Below are 20,484 nucleotides of genomic sequence, written 5' to 3' on the forward strand. Positions count from 1 at the left end.
ATTGTGTGTTTTATCTAGAGAAAGAGAGAGTTCCTCAGGGGAAATAATTTTACCTTGAACTGTTTGAGTTAAGTTGATTTCCGATTGTTTTAATTCAATCTGAGTCAGAACATCACAGGGGGGACGAAAGACTTTAAAGGGGACATAATAGAAAACAGGATTTTCCTAGGTTTTTTTTTTCTAAATAAATAAGACTCTGATGTACAATGTTGTCATACTTTTAAAGTTCACAATATAAAGCCCCCTCCCCAGTACATCCAGACCTGAAAACTAGCCAAACTAAAAAAATAAAAATAAAAAATCATAAAAAAACAAAACAAATATGGCCACTTTAAGCAAACAAGTTATCGTTTAAACCTTGAATAAAACACTGTACATTCTCATCTTGTAACAGATCTAAGCTATCTTTTCTATCCTTTTATTCTCAATGCTGATCAAAGCCTTTTCTTAATAAAGCAGTGCCAACATTAATTTCATACCAATAAGCGGTTAACTCGCTTGCTCATTCATTAGGGATTATATAATAGCTGATGACAAAAAGAGACATGCTGCTCGTTTGATCACAAAAGTCATTGCTTTCTGTCCCTCAGTCTCATTTAAAGTTAAAAGGTGATCAGGCCTTTGCTGCTGCGGGTCCGAGGCTTTGGAATAGTCTGCTTCTTGAACTAAGAGAGATCACCTCTTTAAATAACACAGTCTCATCCCAAGAAGTCATATGACGTCTTTTGACCATACGTCAACATCCGCCTTTTTAGGGTACCCTTTAACGTCGGTTACATGACGATCCCGGGCCGTCATACAACTGACGCTTTACCTTTAACGTCAGTTAGGTGACGGGGTAGGTTTAGGTCTGGGGTAGAGTTAGGATCCGATAACGTCATCTAACCGACGTTTAAGGGTACCCTAAAAAGGCGTATGTTGACATATGGTCAAAAGACGTCCCAAGACGTCAGTTATATGACGTCTTGGGATGAGACTGCGCTGCTTTAAATGTATTTAAAGGGGTCATGAACTGGCTTTTTAAATTTTATTACATTGTTGTCTGTGGTCAATTGATGACGTTCGCTTGGTTTTTGCATTCAAAAACATGAATGAATAAGTAATAGGCTATTTTCTACCCTTGTTTTGAGCCTAGCTGAAAAACGCTCGGTTTTAATGGGTGTCTCGCACTGAAGACTTGGAAGTAAACGCCCACTGCTGTGAGTGGATAACAGTTTTGCATATTATAATGAGTTTCAACTCACCCGTCGATGCTCTTGGGGGAAATTGTTTTGAAAACATCCAATGTTGTAAAATGGCAACCGGAATGATTCGCCCATACATGTTCGACCGAGAGTTCGTGTGTTCCACCATTCCTGTCAGGTCCAATATAGGCACAGCAGCGATCTTTACTCTTAATCGGTCTGCAAATCCAGTCTTGTTTACAAAACAATCCTCAATGAAATGAAGCGAACAGACGGACAATGTTTTACCCTCATCAGCTGGAACGTCATTAAAAATAAAGTTTATCCGTGCAGACGGGGCTAAACCGGCCTTGTTGAAGTAGGCGTTGATCTTCTTCTGCGGGGGTGGTGTTTTATCCTCTTTGACATCATAGTTCCCCACTTTGAAAAACGAGTTGTTTGCTGGGGTTGGTGTCAATAAAAGCTTTTATTGGACTAACAAGGACGTTTTCAGTTCTGAAACTTACAGGATAGTCTTATAATATGATGACCTCTTAGATGTCAAAAGCTCAAGGAAAATTTGATTTCTCAGTTCATCACCCCTTTAAAGCCAGTGTTAAAAAAATATTTCTTGTCATTAGCCTTCGCGAGGTTGGGTTAGTATCTGTATTAGTAAGCTGCCTGTTGTTTTGCGTTGTTTGTTTTTATGCTGCTGGTTGTACAGCACTTCGGTCTGCAGTTGCAGCTGTAAAGTGCTTTATAAAGAAAATCAAGTAAGTAAAAGCTGCAAAAAAGACATCAGACGGTAATTTAGAATTAGAATAACAGAGATTGCCACCTTTCAAATTTTAGACACTTCATTTATACACTCCACAAAGTGATTCTGATGGCATATATTGACCATTTCACAAGATGTAAACAAAACTGGTCCAGAAACACTTCCTGTTTCAGTTTGTAACTGTTTTCTTTATTTCACATGTAAAGAAAACATCTTAAAGATGTTTGTTTAACTTTTTGATTCAGTTTTATATGTTCTGTTGGTTGTATTTCATCCCAGCTTTTATGTAGCGTTAAAAAACTGAAACAGGAAGTGCTTCTGGACCAGTGTTGTTTACATCTTGCAAAATGGTCTATAAAGCAAGTCTATAGCCTAGTTTATAAATCACCAAACCTCATTCGAAGGTCAATGTCACAAATCTTGTCCTGAGCCATATAACATTGCTGGGTTTTTTTCACTGAAATTAAAGATAGACTAAACATGTATGCACTAAACCACATTATTAATTTAGAGTAGATTAATTAGTCAGTTTAATTTATGGATTTGCCAATCATCTCACAGACCACTCGGAATCCTTTACAGATCCCAGACTGAGAACCACTGACTGCACTAACCAAAAAAACAAATCACCATATAACAGATCCAATGAATACATCCTTTCCCAAAAGAACCATTCACCCATGTGTAATAGACCTCATTTCGTGATGACCCTGATAAATAAACTGATAAAGAGGATGTTTGTGTACTGCTATGTATCACATGGCACTGCTGTGACTCTATTTCATGACCACACAAGTTCAAACCCCTCAGGAGTCATTTTAGAGGCACAGATCCTGTCGATCCTAATGGCGAAAAAAATCACATGGTGCCGTCAATCCGCACAGAAGGAACTCTTGTCTTTATAGTTGGCTAATTAGATACAATCACAAGGTAAACTGGTAGCCATTTGTTCTTTATTAAAAATGCCAAGAGAACCTTTAACCAAACCATCAATGAACATGAAACGTCAAGTGGAATCGCAAATGGAACAATAATCAGTAAACATCTTTTAATTTCCCATTACTAACTCTAACTCTAAGTCTTATATGTTGAGCTTGACCCAACCATATCAGATTATGCTGATATCAGATCATAACTCGGAAACGAGGGGAATGTCAACAGGCGACCTTTATCATAATAACCATCTCACTCTCCCCGTGGAGCCATTTCAACATTCCAGAGACGGGAATGAGTGAATTAAAAAAAAAAAGAATATTAGAACAAGAGACTCATTCACATCTGCAGAAGCCATTGTTGCAATCTAAAAAAAATAAATAATTTCAGAGTCATGTCCATTGTGGGATCGATCCCGAGAGAGATGATTACTGAAGTTCATGAGATGAAGCTGAACTTCTGGCCGTGACAAGGACTTGTGACAGTCGATTTGTATAACTGAGCAAAACTGAACTGAAACAATCAAAGCTTGCATGGATGAAGGAAGGGACGACTGTTTCCTGGAAGGGTATTGCGCAGTCAGGAAAAAGAAACCGGGTGTGTGTGTAAGGCAATGATGTATTACCCCATGAGCCAAAAGACTTTCTCACAAGGTTTGTATGACCAGTCCATCGCAGACACACACACACACACACACACACACACACACTTAAAAACATCTGCCGTTCACTCAGCCGAATTATCAGAGGTTTCCAGGGAGACGAACACAACCAGTGGAGATGTATGTTGCGGCCCCACCTCGTGCCCTAAGAGAGCAATCAACCTGGGTAAGTCCCCTCCTTCCCTTCCGTCAAATTTCACATATGGTTCTTTTTACCATCTTCAAGGGACTCGTATATAGAAAACATCTCAAACACACGATAACATAAACCATGTGTACAAAAGATTTAAGAAGTAATGGAGCAAACGTGTAATTACATGGGATGATCTTCCATCTTCACTCTTCGTACGAGACCTTTGCCAGATTAAGACATTATCACCAGCCACCTGCTATGGGTAACAAGCTAGAGGTGAAGATTTTCATAGGGGTCCCAAAGGCGCGAACAAATATGTGCTGGGCCGTGAACTTGAACTGTGACCATTTCAACCACTAGATGAAAGAGTAACTTGTAGGACGAAGGGTTGCCGAGGTGAGTTACGAGCTTTCTTTCCTCTGGGTCTCGGTGTTTTCAAAGCATGCTGACTGAATGAAGGAATCACAGAGACTTTTCTCCAACGCAGTCGTCTAGTTCTGCTCAGGAATTCACCCCGACTGAAGGAGGAAAAAAGGGTTTTATTCAGGGGTCCCATCTAAAAGGCAAGGGAGTCTTCTGAAAGTCTTGTTAAAAACACTTTGATCACAGTCCTTTCTGTTCTTGTTTTAAACAGTTTACAACAAGCAAGTTTAGTCGAAGACAATCAGACCACTTTCCTGCACAGCTTATTAATCTACACTAGTTTCTCTTAGGTTGGGCTGGGTTGAAGAATGGATTTTAGACGATAAAAAATAAGCTAGGGCAGGAAATTCCAATGCAATAGGCAAGAGGACAAAAAAGGAAATACATTTATGGAGAAAAGACAACTGAGAAGACTCGACTAAACTGAAGAGTGGTTCTAAATATCCAAGGTCTGAATTGATCCCTTTAGGATGAAAGGAAACTGTAGTTGAATATTTGCTGTAGTATGATAATGTGCTGTCAAACGATTAAAATATTTAATCGCGATTAATCGCATTAATGTCGTGGTTATCTCGCGATTAATTGCACATTTTTATCTATTATAAATGTCTTTTGAATTCTTTTTCTCGCATTCTATTTTTTCTCATTTTAACGCTCTTATCAACATGGAAAAGTGGATCGGTTTGCTTTGTGCAAATGTTTTTTATTGAATTTTATTGATTTTTTTTATTTTTGGAGCAAATAATCTCACACTATGTAACAGTGTCCATCAATAAAAGGGTGAAAGAAATACTGACGAAGTCCTGATATTGATGAGGGGGTGGAGAATTCGCATCATCTGTGAGTGTGTGTGTGCTTGGCAATCAAGTGGTATTTCAGACTGGACGTGCGGCGATGATGATAGCTCAGTTCACAACAACAAAACACAGATCACTTTGGTCTGGTCAATTGAACCATTTAGTAAAGTAAATTTTCCATTTAGAATCTTATTGGCATCCATTTCAGCGTCTTGCGCTCATCATCCACTCAAAACGTAATGTTAACCAACTTTTGGAAGGCTCGCAAGCCCAAACGAGTGTGTGCGGTGTGCCTGTTGTTTTGTTTCCGGTCTAGCTAGATTCGCTTGCGCTTTGGTCGACAAAGCAACAAAACGTCCTCCTCGTGTGGCGCAAGCCATTGAAATGAATGGGTTTCATAACGCAGCGCCATGAAAAAAAAACCTACAAAGTTTGCTAGGCCAAAAAGACTGTTAACCGCGCAATAAAAAATTGACGCCGTTAAAATGGGTTTGCGTTAACGCCGTTAATAACGTGTTTAACTGACAGCCCTAATTATGAATGATCTTAACTAGCACTCAAAGCTGTACGGCTCTTTTCCAATCTGGCAGGTTAGTAATAGAAGACAGTTCAGCTGGAGGAAGTGAATCAAGTTTTTCTCTGAGAACTGTGGATGCCCCATTGTGTATCAATGCTAAACACCCATCGGCAGGGGTTTGGAAAATTCCGGAGCCCCTGCGAAGTGAGCAGAAGGTCAGCTCCGAGCTGAACCAGCAGTAAAGGCCAAGACAGAGACCAATAGACGTCCGCTCACCCAGCAGCAGGAGCCATCACTTCCCCAGCCAAATCCATTTATGCAGCACCACCTCCTGCCGCAAACACCATTCAGCTAGTACCACTGTTCAAGATCAGACTTCCCAAAAAGATAGAAGAGTTTGTGGTCGCCGCTTTGTCCATTCAAGGGACAACAGGACCTGTCACTGGACTTGCTGCAAAATTTCAGATGGAGAACAGCACAACTAAATAGAGTAGCGACAAGAACACTTCTTCCTACTCCTTATGCAATTGGCCATTAATGACTCAGTGGTGATGGGTCCACAGTCGGGATGAGGCAAATCAAGAACCAGAATATAAGGAGCCAAACTTCCTGATAGACAAAGGGATCCAGCTGGGTCACAGGCATTCATCCAGAGCCTGGATGACATGCAAAGAGACAGAAGCATGAGTAATACGTGACTCAGGACCAACAGTAAATTCTAAACTCTCAAGCCAGTTTTAAATTCCAGTCAAAAATTCTAGAACTTTGTCAAGTCAAGTCAAATATATTTCTATAGCGCTTTTCACAATACAGAATGTATCAAAGCTGCTTCTCCAAATCAATCAAGACAACAGTGTTTGTTTATTCATGGAAAAAAAGACAATCAAGTTTGGTAGAGCTGATCAATGATGGCTCATTTAATTTGAGTATACCCAACTGAGCAAGCCAAAGGCAACAGTGGCAAGGAACCGAAAATTCCATTAAGTAACCCGATGGTGTCCTAAAACACCATCAGACTTTGAGGTAAACAATTGTAAATCAAGTTCAACAACATTGAATTCCAAACTACAACCAATATAAATTAACTGGGGATAACTGGGGTTATCCCATTTCCTACAAACAAGGCATGTCATTAAGGGGTGAACACCCTGGAACATTGTCCCAGATCTTTTGATATAGGAAGTATTCTAAGGTCTTCTATGGTACAGCCAACTCATTGGGCATGCATACAAAGCTGGCCTCCTTCTAAAAAAACTTCATTCAGGACCCTGTAAATTTGACCAGAGACCCTGCCCACAAGTATGGAAAACTTTGTTCCTCAGGAAAAGCCTTGACAATGGACCACCAATGTACACAGCTGTCACAGTCAGGGCCGTTGAGGCGGTCCGAGAGGCACGGCAATGCCTTTTTACTGGAGTAGGTTGTGCTTAAGTCATATGGATAGTATCTCTCTTTGTTTGTTGATAAGACTAAAGGTCACTCCTTCCAGCTGTTTCCTTCCACACCCCCAATGGAGTGAGGGAGTAATGAATGAGTACAGACTGCTCAGGGAGGATGGTACTGATGGCTCAAGGAATCGATGCACTGCTGCTACTGTAACTGTAAACACACACACACGTGACCCAAGACAGGCAAGTCATTTGTAGCAAGTTTTAAAGAACAAATTAAGGGTGTGACCTAAGAAATGTGTGGAAAGAATATAGAGCTGAGGTGATCCAGACAGGTTTGTAAAATATTTCCTCTTTGCAAAGTAGCTCATCACAAATCATGCCAACTGTCTATTAAAAGTAATGCGTTGTAAGACTAGAAAACTGGAACTGGTTGATATATAATAAGTGACCAGTGTCTTCTGGAGACAAGAGGACCTTGTTTGAACAACACACACACACACACACTCTTGCAGAGGAAGCTCACACAAGAATATGTGTTTTTAATGTGAATGTGATAATCTTAAAGGACTGTTTAGAATCATTTCATCATCTCAGGGTGACTGGTAATAATGTCTCATTTCCAAAGAAGTTAAAGAAAAGGTAATAAGGTTTTTAAGAATATAGAAATATCTTGCACACAAAAGGGTGTGTCTTTGAGTTAATCACATTCTACCTTTTGCCTGAATGCAAACTCTCCTTCCCCCAGTAAACATGGTGGGGGTTTCAGTCCATTGTAGTTTGGTGATTGGATCAGGTAAATTTGGTGATTAGATCAGGTAAGGTTTGGCTCTATTTAAGGAAAATGCTCAAGAGTTCATGGCTGCCTTTCTGTATTCAGATCAGCCCATGATGTTGTGTCTCTTCGAGGCTCAGCTCATGTCGCCTAATATGTTGGGTAAAGTTCTTTGTTCTAAAACATTTGATGGTTTGCTCTGATTATCTTGTGGAATTGTAATGATACATTTACCTGACATAATAAATTGTTATATTTGGCTATTCTAACAGACTTTTACTTTATTTTCATTAAGTTAAAAGTAATAGTCAAGCATTAACATATTTAATGATGCACAGATATCATTGATAAACCCTTTTCATTTTATGGAGTCAGATGAAACGAGTTAATACATAAGATTAAATGTGTTGCATTTAACTAAAATTCACTTTGCCATGGAAAAGACGGAACACGCTTGAAACCTTCACCACGAATCGAATTCCGCGATTTGGGTCGATTTCGTGGCCCTTTTTACAGCGTTGTCGATTTATTTTACAACAGACGCGACAGCGGAATTTATACATCTCAAGGAGTGTGAGCTTTTTTAACCCTTGTGCTGCATTAGATTTTTAACACCGTTGAGTGCATTAAGGACCAAAAATGGCCACATATTAAACATTGCCTAAAATATTATATATTATTTTTATTTTCCACTTTTACCAAGTTAAATCTTTTAACCAGCATCAGTCCTCATCATAACTACCAAAAATGTATTCAATTTCAGGATTTTAACCCTTTAATTACCAGTTTTGTTTGCGAAACCATCGATTTGTATAAGAGGAAAAAACACAAAAATTCAATTATTTTCAATAAACTAAATGCAAAGAGAATACTTTAGATTTGGATTATCACAGTCCCACTTTGCAAAAAACCCCACTTAGCGCGTTAGAGACCAAAAATGGCCACCTATTAAACATTGCCTATTGCCTAAAATAAGGTGCATTTCCACCCATAGGGAATAAATATGTAGTGACGTCATCTGGTGGAATACACTATATAATGCAAATATAATGCTTTTGCTTCAAAATGAAAGGATGTTTGTGCAAAAATCAGCAAAAATGACAGCCTCAGATTTAAACAACGTTTTAATGGGTTTCAATGGGCAATTTTTGGTCTTTATGGTGCTGAGTGTTACTATTTGATCTACACAGTGTGTGTTATACATATTTTGCAAAATGGGATCACATTTTTTACATGTATCCAAAAAGTCACAATTTTGCCAAATTTCATACCATTTGCATTAAAACAGCCAAAATGGTCAAAGAAATTAAACTGCAAAAGACCAAAAATGTCCCTAATGCAGCATAAGGGTTAAAAGTGAGGCAGTGAGTATCTGAATTTACTGGTCACTGGTAAACCAATAAAAGTACTTCCAGACTGTCTCGCTTCTTAGCAGTGACCAGTGGGGAGAAAATCACTTTCAAACACCCTCGATGATCTCAGTTTCTTTTTCATTTCTCTTCCTCTGTTTAAGGCATCATCTCACTCTCTCAGTCCTGCGTAGTGTACGGATTGTGTGAGCTCAGAACTGGTGATGACTCTCATATTTCCATGTTTTTTTTTTCTTCTCTTTTTGACACAAGGAGATATTAAACACTGCTGTGTATCCATTAGGTTTGGTGACGGTCAGTGGAAAGATCTTCTAAGGACAGCCTGCACACTTCAATTTTCCCCAAAGTACAACCCACTGACATCAATATCTAGAGCACAGCCAGAGACCATAGAGATTTAGCGTTTCATTTGACGGGGAAAATACGCGTGGTTACTGATAAGAATATAGTGTTTTATGTTCGCTTGTAAAATCCCTATTTTTCTCCTTGTTCCTCTTGGTACAGAATGAATAATTGGACAGGACGTCCCTGCATAGTTTCGTTATCCTCTGTTTTCATTGCCCATCTCCTCTTATTCCTCACTGCTGCCATCCTTCCATCCAGTACTAATGCCGCTCTTCTTCCACCTCACTGACTCCCAGCACTTGTTTGTCCTTGCTCTTTGTTCGACAGGAGTGGAGAGGGCGGAGGGGTTCAGGCCCCGTTTAGGGAGCCCCTCTCTGTCTCCAATGACGGACAGTGCAATATTCTCCCTGCCCCACCCACATATGGAAAAATAAACAAGTGTCCATATGTAGCCACGGAATGTTAATGGTTTCCATAACTCTGCTCCCCACCTGCCAAAATGCAAGCAAGTCCATAATACAGATCCTGACATATTGCACTATGCACTGAATCTCCAGAGTTAATGTGTACTAAGAATATTCATTCAGAGAAGCAAACTGAAGAAAACTTCTTTGCAATCAATTTAAATGGTCTGGCAGTTCAACCAATGGACTACCTTTTTGCTGAACAATGGAGGAGTGTTTGAAACCAAGTTTTAGGGCGTTATCACACCTGAAAGTCCGCACCAAGGTCCGAACTAAAGTTCATGTTTTGAAACATTTTATAATTTCAGACAGTTTTGGTTTGGTTTTACACTGCAATAATGCGAGCGCACTATAGAACTTTACGTGACATATTCACGTCCTGTCATCATCATCTATGTGGGCTTCATCTTGACATTGGTTGGTTTAGTAAATGGACGTGCGTCTGACGTAAGCGTGTTGTCAACTTCGGTGGGTAACTTTGACAACATGAACGAACAGACGCATATCGTTGCAACCATATTGTTATTTTTATGGCATAATTACCTGCAGCACCAACTATACACAAGGCTAGTTCAAATTCGCCAAATGAACGTCCTCGTCGTGCGTACATTTTATTGTCGCCGGCAGGAAAGGAGGAGAAGACTGCAAGTTGACTTCTTATTATGTCATCAGGCCATACTTCAATTAAAAACCTCGTCTCCTCATCTCCCAATGTGCAACACGGCTCATTTTTCCTGCCACCTTCTGTTTTTCGGCTTTTTGGGAACCACCAGAACTTCCTGTAAAAGGTCTGAAAGTTCGAACCATACATAAATGCTTTCACACTTGAAACGAACCAAACCTTTGTTCAGTTTGATCCGGACCGAGACTACCTCTTTTCGTCGGACCAATTTTCATCTGTTTGGTCCGGACTGTGGTCCAGGGGAGGTTTGACACCTATAATTTTGATTAGGACCAAACAGGGTAGGGGTGAAAGGGCCCTAAAAGGCCTTAAATTTAAAGACTTTCAGCCTGAAAGTCTTGAAGTGTGATGAGGACTATTCAGTTGTCTGAGGCCTGCAGTCCAACCAAGCCACACTACTGTTGTGATTAGTCCATAAACAGGGCTGTTTACTCACACAATGTCCATCAGATGGTCCCTGTAATGGAGGTCTGGCCTCAAGACTGTTTGCATGATCTCCTTCACATGGGGTCTCTCAGACACTGGGTGGTCCAGGAGACTCAATATTGAGTTTTAAAGCGGTGTTCCCTTTCTTTCATGACTTCAGCATACAAGAGCTCTTCATGAGCCTGAGGGCGCATTACTTAGGAATTTTCAATGGCTACGTCTAGGGTTTGTGTGACTACTCAGTTTTAGTCAACTAGCAGTCCAAAAAGTAGAAGGGATGTGCAAAATTCCCAATTTCCATAGTCCACGTCATGTCCACGAGACCCAAATGCAACCCTAAGCTCTTGAGTCCACACTTTCTTGACATAATGCAGCTTTGACTGTGGGATAGAAGTGAGCTTGGCAAAAGAGAGAAATGACAAATGGGAAACCCTACTTGTGGACTTAACAAACTAGCGGCAGCCATAAGTCCACAAGACTGTAAGTGTACAAGAAGTGTGCCATTTGGGACATGGCCTGGATGTAAGTTTCTTATGGATATATGGATGTTGCCTTCAATAAGAGAACTAACAAATAAAAAGGCTATAACTACACTTTATTGCACAGAACTAATGTAAATCCAATACTGAATAAAACAAATGGCTTAAATGTGCATACCTAGATGCAGAATATTGAGCTTCAAATGTAGCCAGAGAGGCAAACTATATATTATGGCTGCGATACATCTAGTTCAAGCCATCCAACAGTTTGTTTAACCTTTTTTCCTACTCTTAACAGTTTAAAGCTGTAATCAGTGCTCTGAGAAACACCCTGGAGCAAGTAACACACCATAAACAGACATTTATGAAGAAAAAATACTGTCCTTTAATCTCTTCACAAATAAACTTGTGGATTCTGCATTATAACATGAATTAGATGTATGCCGGGACACAGTTTGTGGAGCACAGTAGAACCAATACACCAGTCTGTGCAACCACAAACTTTTTCAAGTAGAAAACGTGAAAAAATGTCTAGTTTGGACATTTGAAATGATGCTTTGGTGACAACAGATTCTGTCCATCTCTGCTGATCTTGTTTTCTGTGATGCTTTACAGAGGAACACCCAAACTCACGCTGGGTAAATGTTTAGTTTTCCAAAACTCTGTGTTATTATCCCCTCTCGCTTGCTCCAGCTGCAGAGGAAATGACAATGCTCGAAGAAAAAAAAACAACAGCCGGTGCAATTCATAACCTCCGCATCTCTCTACAGCTGGAACATCTCGAGTACGGGGCGCTTCCTCGACTGTGAAAGGGGTCTTGACCCTGAAATCCAATACGTAACAATATAACGCAATAAAATATTGAGTAACAAACACTCACATGGGGTGGTCAGATGCTTGTTTCAGGAATCCTTTCAGGCTTCTTGAAGAAAGAAACACTATGACTATAACTAAAAGCAGGATTACGATTTGAATGGGATAAAAGCCCGGATACAAAAAGATGGAGATTAGGAGAGTGGGTCAAAGTAATGCATTTGTTAACAGGATTTGTTTTTGCATCACATTAGGATGCACATAAGTCCATGTGTGTGTGATATTGATGTCGATAAGTCACAATGTAAAGTAACAGCAACAGATCTTTTTGTCCACATTGTGATGTACAGTACATCCAAGTAAAAAAGTTAGAGCGGAGATTTGGTTCTGTCCATCGGTTGTTGATTGGAGGAAGGCAGATCCAAAAAATTAAACATTCATTGATGAATGCAATGACTGAATTGTAATTTGCAGTCACTACGAGGCACTTAGCTCATCAGACGAGATTGGGTTCACGAGAACGAGACGAGCTGAGATTTTTGCACAGTATTTTTAAGAAATCAGCAACGACTAGAAAACTATTCTGCAGGTGCATTTTGATATGTTTTAACTAATAATCTTGTAATGAATGCCATTTCAGTTCTACTTTGAGTATGAATTATCATATGCATTGAAAGACAACAATATACAAGCACTGAAAAATGTTTTACCACAAACTCAGCTGACCGGCTTCTGTACGATTCCACATGAGTCTCTTCAGACTTAGAACTGTACTAGATTTATGAGCTTCCTCAACTTTAGACCTCCTAACTAATCTCCTCTCCACAAATTGATCATAGAAATAAAAACAGTTTAAATAAAAATTAATAACAGTTTTTTCATCAGGCTTAAGTGCAAACAACAAGTGCAACCATAATCAAAGTACTCTCTCAATATTCAAAGTGTAACTAGAGATCAAATTTTTCTTCAAGCATATTCGCATGCATCAGGAAGCCACTTTCAAAATGTGGGGTATTAAAAGTGCGCTTGCGTTTTACTTTCTCGTGTACTTTGTGAATAGGGAGCGGTGGTGCTGAGGTGGCATATTCTACAAGATAATACATTTATCAGACTCTTCCGCCATGGTCTTGTCAGTCATCTCACTCTCGTCACGTGATCAGTGAACTCTGAATCCGGCTGCACTGCGCGACTCTGCAGTTCGTGTTGGATGTGGAGAAACCGAAAGTGGAGGCGTAATGTAAACGTACAGTAGCGGTGGCATACTCTATGCTATTTTCACCCTCACACTCCATCATGGCACTATCGCGAGACAGCTTTTCACCTTGACGAGGAGGTCAAGGTGCTCTCGTCACACCCCTAACAGTAACTGATATTAATTTTAGGATTTACAAAAGATAACATTTATCATTGTTACAAGCCTTACCTAAAAAGGTAACCTGTATATGTAAATATGGAAGAAATGAGCATGAATATTTACATTTCCAATACCAACTGATCCCATTACATTGACACGGAATCTCTCTAAATACATCCAATATTTTGTTAATCTCTAGTTTTTAAAATCCAATTAAAATTGTCCTACTTTGAAAGTGCATGACGTTCCTGAGAGACAAGGAAAGATAGAGGAGAGGTGGGTTAACGGGTGACAGGATAGGGAATATTGCTTTACGTGTTCTGGCCTTGTGGTTTCTGGATAACAATGGATATTCCATTTCCCTCCCTGAAGACTCCAGCCGGCTACAGAGGCCCAAAGCTCAGCTTAAAAACTTTTGTCATGACTTCATCGCTCTCCCACCCTCTTAGTTCTGACTTTCCCTCTGCACTCTGACAACTCTGTCTCTCGTCCCCCTGTGGTGATGGTTCACATGCCGTATGTGTGGCCTCATGGCCTGACAATTCCGGTCCCTTTTTCCGCTCAACACAGCCGCAGGGTCTGGGGCCAGTCATGAAAAACATCACATGGATTATGAACCCACAAATGGCCCACAAAGTTTCCAGATTCAGAGTTAAGTGGCTTGTCTTTTATTGATCAAAACCAAAACTCGGAAGAGAAGCGTGATTTGTGATTTGCCATCATTTTCTTACACTCATGTCATGCCAAATCTGTATGTTTTTGTTTCATCTGCAGAACACAAAAGATGATATGACTGTTTTTCGTCTTCGTTTTAAGGACAAAAAATCATCTCAGACAAAAAAATCAGGCAGATCTATTTGTTCCTCGGATCAAATCCACAATCTCCCATGGAGATCAGTGAAGCAGACCAGATGTGGTGCTTTCTGAAGAGATTCGTTCCCTGGATCTGTCACAATATCACAGTCAGCACCGAATCAGACCTGGCATTCTGTGTCAGATAGCAAATCTGGAAGGAAATGAGACTTTGAAGGGTTGAATGGAGGAATGCGAGTGGCGTGAGAGTGGGACAGGCCAGAAAGGGAGTCGGATCAGATCCCCACGCACACCCAAAGCGCTAGTCTTTTTCCAGGTGTGTTGCTAACTTCTTGGATTAAATACAATATTGGAAACACAGTGCAATCTGGACAGCATATGGATACTGAGATGTAAAGACTGCATTTCAAAATAACCGATATTACAGATTTTGAATTTATCATATTGGTAATGATCATGTCCTGATTTTAGGGTCACTCCACCTCTGGAAAGATAAATGTGTGTTTAAAATGGGTCATTTATGTAGAAGAAATGTGAAATTATTTTTGAATTTGGAGCTTTCTAGACTGAGAAAAGCCAGAAAATGTACTTTTGGCTTATGTGGATGAAAGACAACAACTCCCAGAATGCACTTGCTTCGCTGCCACACCTACTGGTAACAGAGCTCAGTAGTTAAACAACAAGTCTAGGCTACTAGCGAGTCTCCGTTATGAGTCTGCCCGAAAATGTGTTTCGAGATCGGCCAAAATGTCCGGGATTCAGCTTTTGCGTTCTACAGTCGCCATTCATCATGTTTACTGTGGCGAGCGGGACGAGTGAGGGCCGCGGGAGAACGATGCAAGGCCGGTGGCGTGATTACCGATGAGCGACACCTGTGAGACGCAAGTTACCGGTCTCGTATCTCTCACAGAGGAGCGGGAATTTTCTTAGTTATGTTAAAACGCACATCAACCCATCACTTGTTTAGCGTTCATGTAAACACTACATTCAGATTTAACAATCGGAATGAATTCAATTAGATTGAAACAAAAGCTGTACATGTAAACAATGAATGACGACTGCAGAAAGAAAAAAGCTGAATCCCGGACATCGACGGCCGGACATGTCCGGGAAAAAGAGGATGGTTACTACTCAGCTTTCTCCACAGAACAAGAGTCTGCTAGCTTAGCTTCCAAAACAAGATGGCTGACACCATGTGTAATCCCAATCCTCCATAACGCATCCGTCTGCGTATTCAGTACCTTCGTCCATATTTTCAAAAAGTTTCTGCCGGTGAAATCAAACGCACTGAAACTGATCTGTGATTGGTCTGTTAGCGCATTAGGTCCAACCCCCAATGGGCAGGTTTGAAAGGGTGGGAACTAGTGCTTGTAGTCTTTACAGAAACCCCCCCCCCCTCTTACACTTCCGCCTACAATGACGTAAAATTACGATTTTTGCGTCATTGTAGGAGGAAGTGAAAAAGATAAATAGCGGATTTCTTTCATCTCAGGGGAAAATGAGAGTGTGTTGCACGACCAATCAATAGTATGACTGGGTTTCTAACAATGGAAAGCTTAATGCAAATGGGTGGAGTGTCCCTTTAAGTATTACCCCCAGTTAAGGTGTAGGCCATCTTTATGAATGCTAATAATTTTTATAACACTTAAATATAAACAAGCAAATTTCAAAACAAATATACTTTTCATACAATGTTATTTAAAATGTATTACTTTTGTTTTATTCTTAATTTATTTAGACAAAAGACTATAGAATTATAGTATAGCTATCGGTCATACTATGAAAATAATTATCACCCAGAATTAAAGAGCAAAAACAAAAACATAGGAGGGTTGCATTACGTGAATCTCTAGGCCTTACCTAAAAGAACTGGATATTGCTGCAAGGAAACGCTGATTAACCTCTACATCGCCACAGTCCTCCAAATGAGCTCCAAGTGAAACCAGACCCACATAAACATATCCTCATGGGTCCATCCCTCTTACTGCCAAATCAGGCTCCGCCACCTTAAATCAATCAGAATCCGGCCCAATGACACAGAAATAACTTCAGCGTGTTCATAAACAAACTCTTTCTGAGCATAAAAGCGCTTTCTGCTTTTCTTTGATTGTTGAAAGCACGTCACATCTACATCACTGCAGAAGAATGCCGTGAGTCCCGGCCCGTGAGCCCAGACCCAACCCGAATACATTTGGTTCAGTTTATCATGAAGCCTGACTCCACATTACTCAATCCGTCTCACACAAACACCATTAGTCCACACACTTTGGGGGCTACGGGCCGCCAAGACACATACGTGGTCACACAACACACACAACCATTTGTTACATGCACACCTGCAAGTACAGAGGGAGAGGGATGTTTCCTGTTGTTTCATTTTAAAAGCCAAGTGATCAAATGACTAAAGGATGGCAAAGGCTGAATGAAGGGAATGTTATATCACATCGTTTACAGATGCATGAATCCTGCCATCAGTTACATGACATCTCAGGTTCTGATCACAGACTAGTATTAAAGGGGTGATGAACTGAGAAATCAAATTTACCTTGAGCCTTTGACATCTTAGAGATCATCATGTTATAAGAATATCCTGTAAGTTTCAGAACTGAAAACGTCCTTGTTAGTCCAATCAAAGCTTTTATTGACACCAGCCTCAGCAAATGACTTGTTTTTCAAAGTGGGGAACTATGACATCAAAGAGGATAAAACACCACCCCCGCAGAAGAAGATCAACGCCAACTTCAACACGGCCGGTTTAGCCCCGCCCACTGATTCACGCATTACACGCTTAGCTAAATAACATAGATGCCTACCTCGTGATGACAAACCGGATCGAGCTACCAAGCAATACAAAATATTGTGCAGCGCCTGGTTGTGGAAGAAGACAGTCGCTGCATAAGCTTCCTCTGGATTCCAATAGGACTGCATGGATAAACTTTATTTTTAATGACGTTCCAGCTGATGAGGTAAAACATTGTCCATCCGTTCGCTTCATTTCACTTCAGTTTCAATTTCAGGATTGTTTTGTAAACAAGACTGGATTTGCAGACCGATTAAGAGTAAGAACAGTGCTGTGCCGTCTATATTGGATCTGACAGGAATTGTGTAACACACAGACTCTGGGTCGAACATGTATGGGCGAATCATTCCGGTTGCCATTTTACAACATTGGATGTTTTACCCCACGTGTACTGACGAGTGAGTTGAAACTCATTATAATATGCAAAACTGTTATCCACTCACAGCAGTGGGCATTCACTTCCAAGTCTTCAGTGCGAGACTCCCATTAAAACCGAGCGTTTTTCAGCTAGGCTCAAAACTAGGGTAGAAAATAACCTATTAGTTATTCATTTTGATGTTTTTGAATGTAAAAACCAAGCGAACGTCATAAGTTGACCTCAGACAACAATATAATAAAATTTAAAAAGCCAGTTCATGACCCCTTTAATTTTTTTTTTTTTTTTTTTTGTTAGGTCACAGCTACAAACCGTGACTTGATAGTTACTAGATTGTGGCAGACAGAATGAGGGGAGGGTCATTCTGCTTCTAGAGGTGATATGAGTCACCAATAGACATTTATCTTATCTTATTTTCTTCTGATTTGCCAGAAGATAAAAACTGTAAATTCTAAAATGCATATTAACTACAATTCGCAAGTTTGGGATTGGTACGATTTTTATGTTTTAGAAATAAGTATCTTATAAATCACAAAGGCTGCATTTACTTGATCAAAAAGACTTATATTGAGGGGAAAAGAACAGCATTTATTTGAAATAGAAATCTTTTAAAGCAAACCAGACCGGACCCCCAAGAACCACATCTAAACTAAAACATTTTTTATAGTTACTTTTGATCAATTTAACATGCTCTTGCTGAATAAAAGTATAAAAACATACTAAAAGCGAATTGCCAACATGCAGGGGGGCTCTAGCATAATAATTAGCCACGATGCTAACAGACATGGAATAAAATCCACAAAACTTTTAATATCAGCACATAAAGAAGAACATCAGATCATGTGCTGACCTCTAAACCACGTCTCAGACAAACCAGACCCCCAAGAACCACATCTAAACTAAAACACAGCTAGACCCCCAGACCCAAACCAAGATTAGACGCATCACGACCCAGATACCAAGAGCTACTGTAGCCCAAAAACCTAGACTAGACACAGACCCAGAATAAGACCAAACCCTAAGACTAGACTTCAAGACCCAGATCAAGAAACTGGCTGTCCATTGGCTGGCTGAGTCAAAAATGAGGAAACCCAAACCAAGAGACAATGCGGTCTGAAGTAGATCTTCATTCTGCAGACTATACATCAAACACTTCCATATAGTACACTTCTGTGAGGCTATATACTGAATACCTGTGTGACTACTTGTGATGATCTACAATCCCAAAGAACAACCTAAAACGAATGCTATACACTAAATAACTTGGAGCAAAAATAAGCCATGATTTATGACATTGAAAGTAGTGTTGAAAATATCATCTAATATCATAGTAGTAGGGAGATCTAAAGAAGATTTACAGCTCTTATATAGTGCCAGTGTGGATTTCAGATCCCAGTTTACAGAACTAAAGTAATAACGTTAAGTCCTTTACTGCAAGCGTTGAAACCACAGGCAAATGGATATTGTCTGGCTTTTGGCAAAATGCAAAATTTCTCTTGAAGTGTAGCTTTTAAATCTCTTAGGACGGTCGTCAGGAATTTCAGTAATGTGGAAAGCGGCACTCACTCCAGTTTATTGACTCTTTAATGACATCTGTGCGCATCTCCGAGCAGCTCTTGGGATTCGGAGATGTGTGGGTGGAGCTTGTGAAGCCGAGTGACAGCATCTTTTCACACTTTAAACAGGATAAAAGAATGATTTATGGTTAGCCTGAGGACTCTCCTGCTTTCCCATTGCTTGACACGTTGGCCGTCAAATAGTGCAAAATCTTGTTCGTAATTATACACCATGACAACGGTTCACACGCTTATATACGTTTTCATTTTTTCAGCTCAAACTTAGGAAACATTTCATTCATTTTGACAAACAAATATGAAAACTACTCATGCTTTGTGTTTTTTTTTTCTCCAAACGTCTCAAGTATATCAACATATTAATAATCCAACACTAATAGATCCGTCATTGTGAAACTGGAAACAATTAATGTATTCTAATATGACATTAGAAAGCAATGTTTACTGTGTTGTATGACTTATTTTTGGAATACCAGGCATAACATTTCCTAACCACTGGACGGATATTACAGAGAAAGCTGTCCTGGGATATTGTATTGGTATCAGCGAGAGACCTAAAATCTGTAAAATGGCAAAAGAAATATGCCCGAACGCCAACCGTTTGGGGCTGTTTTTCAATAAAAAAGACTGTACCTCAAAATAATGGAAATAAATGTCTTTCAACTAAATTATTCTATCAAAAACTAACATACAACACCAACCAATATAGTCGGACTCACTAACAAATGACTATATAAACCTACAAACCAGTTATTTTTAGTGACTCATATCATACAGAACGACCCATAATCCATTTAACGAATAGTTCAAAAAGACAAGTTACTGGTTTGAATCAGTCTGACACAATGATCTGTACAACTTACTTTAGAAGAGAGAATTTCTTTCATATGCAAGTAAAATGAATATTGTAACTGAAATATGCCCAAATGAATCAGAATCAAATCAAAACCATTTCGTCATCAGAATCAAAGCAAACCTCTCAGCTTCAGGATTCTTTCTCTCCAATACATACAGGGCATGAGATTTACAGTATATTGAGGGCAGCGGCAATCATGTGGACTGGTGTGGTTTTCGCAGCATTGCATCTATGAACGGGACGCATTCATCTGGAAACACAGAGCATAATGGGCCAAAGGCTGCTTTTATGCCCACTTAAGATGACTTCAGTAAACAAAAACACATGAAAGGAACTCACCCGCTGAATGCCGTACTCAAGTTCTTGCTTGTTGCCTTCAGGCAAAGAGTGTTCGGAGAAGTGAAATGACACGGCGGGGCCTTGTTTCAGCCTCAGTTTACATCAACCACACTTTTGCACCTTCGCTAACCAATACACACACAAAAAGTCAGCCCTTAGGCAAAGTGGCTCCTTTTGCTATTAAACTGAAGCACATTGTCGACACCCTGACCTGCACAAAGATCT

The 20,484-nt window shown here is 39.9% G+C and overlaps 1 protein-coding gene and 1 long non-coding RNA gene across 3 annotated transcripts in view; one reads left to right on the forward strand and one right to left on the reverse strand.

Annotated features, from left to right (window-relative positions):
- add3a (adducin 3 (gamma) a) overlaps positions 1-20,484 on the reverse strand; it is a 111,318-nt gene that overhangs the window by 45,195 nt on the left and 45,639 nt on the right. The window lies entirely within an intron of this gene.
- Positions 3,565-20,484, forward strand: part of LOC120495204 (uncharacterized) — a 57,783-nt gene continuing 40,863 nt past the window's right edge. The window contains exon 1 of the long non-coding RNA XR_005626004.2: positions 3,565-3,701. This is a non-coding gene — a long non-coding RNA (uncharacterized LOC120495204). The remainder of the gene's footprint in view (positions 3,702-20,484) is intronic.

This window comes from Pimephales promelas, chromosome 2, assembly GCF_988280905.1.
Source record: "Pimephales promelas chromosome 2, fPimPro1.hap1.1, whole genome shotgun sequence".
In the NCBI taxonomy this organism is placed as follows: Eukaryota; Metazoa; Chordata; class Actinopteri; order Cypriniformes; family Leuciscidae; genus Pimephales; species Pimephales promelas.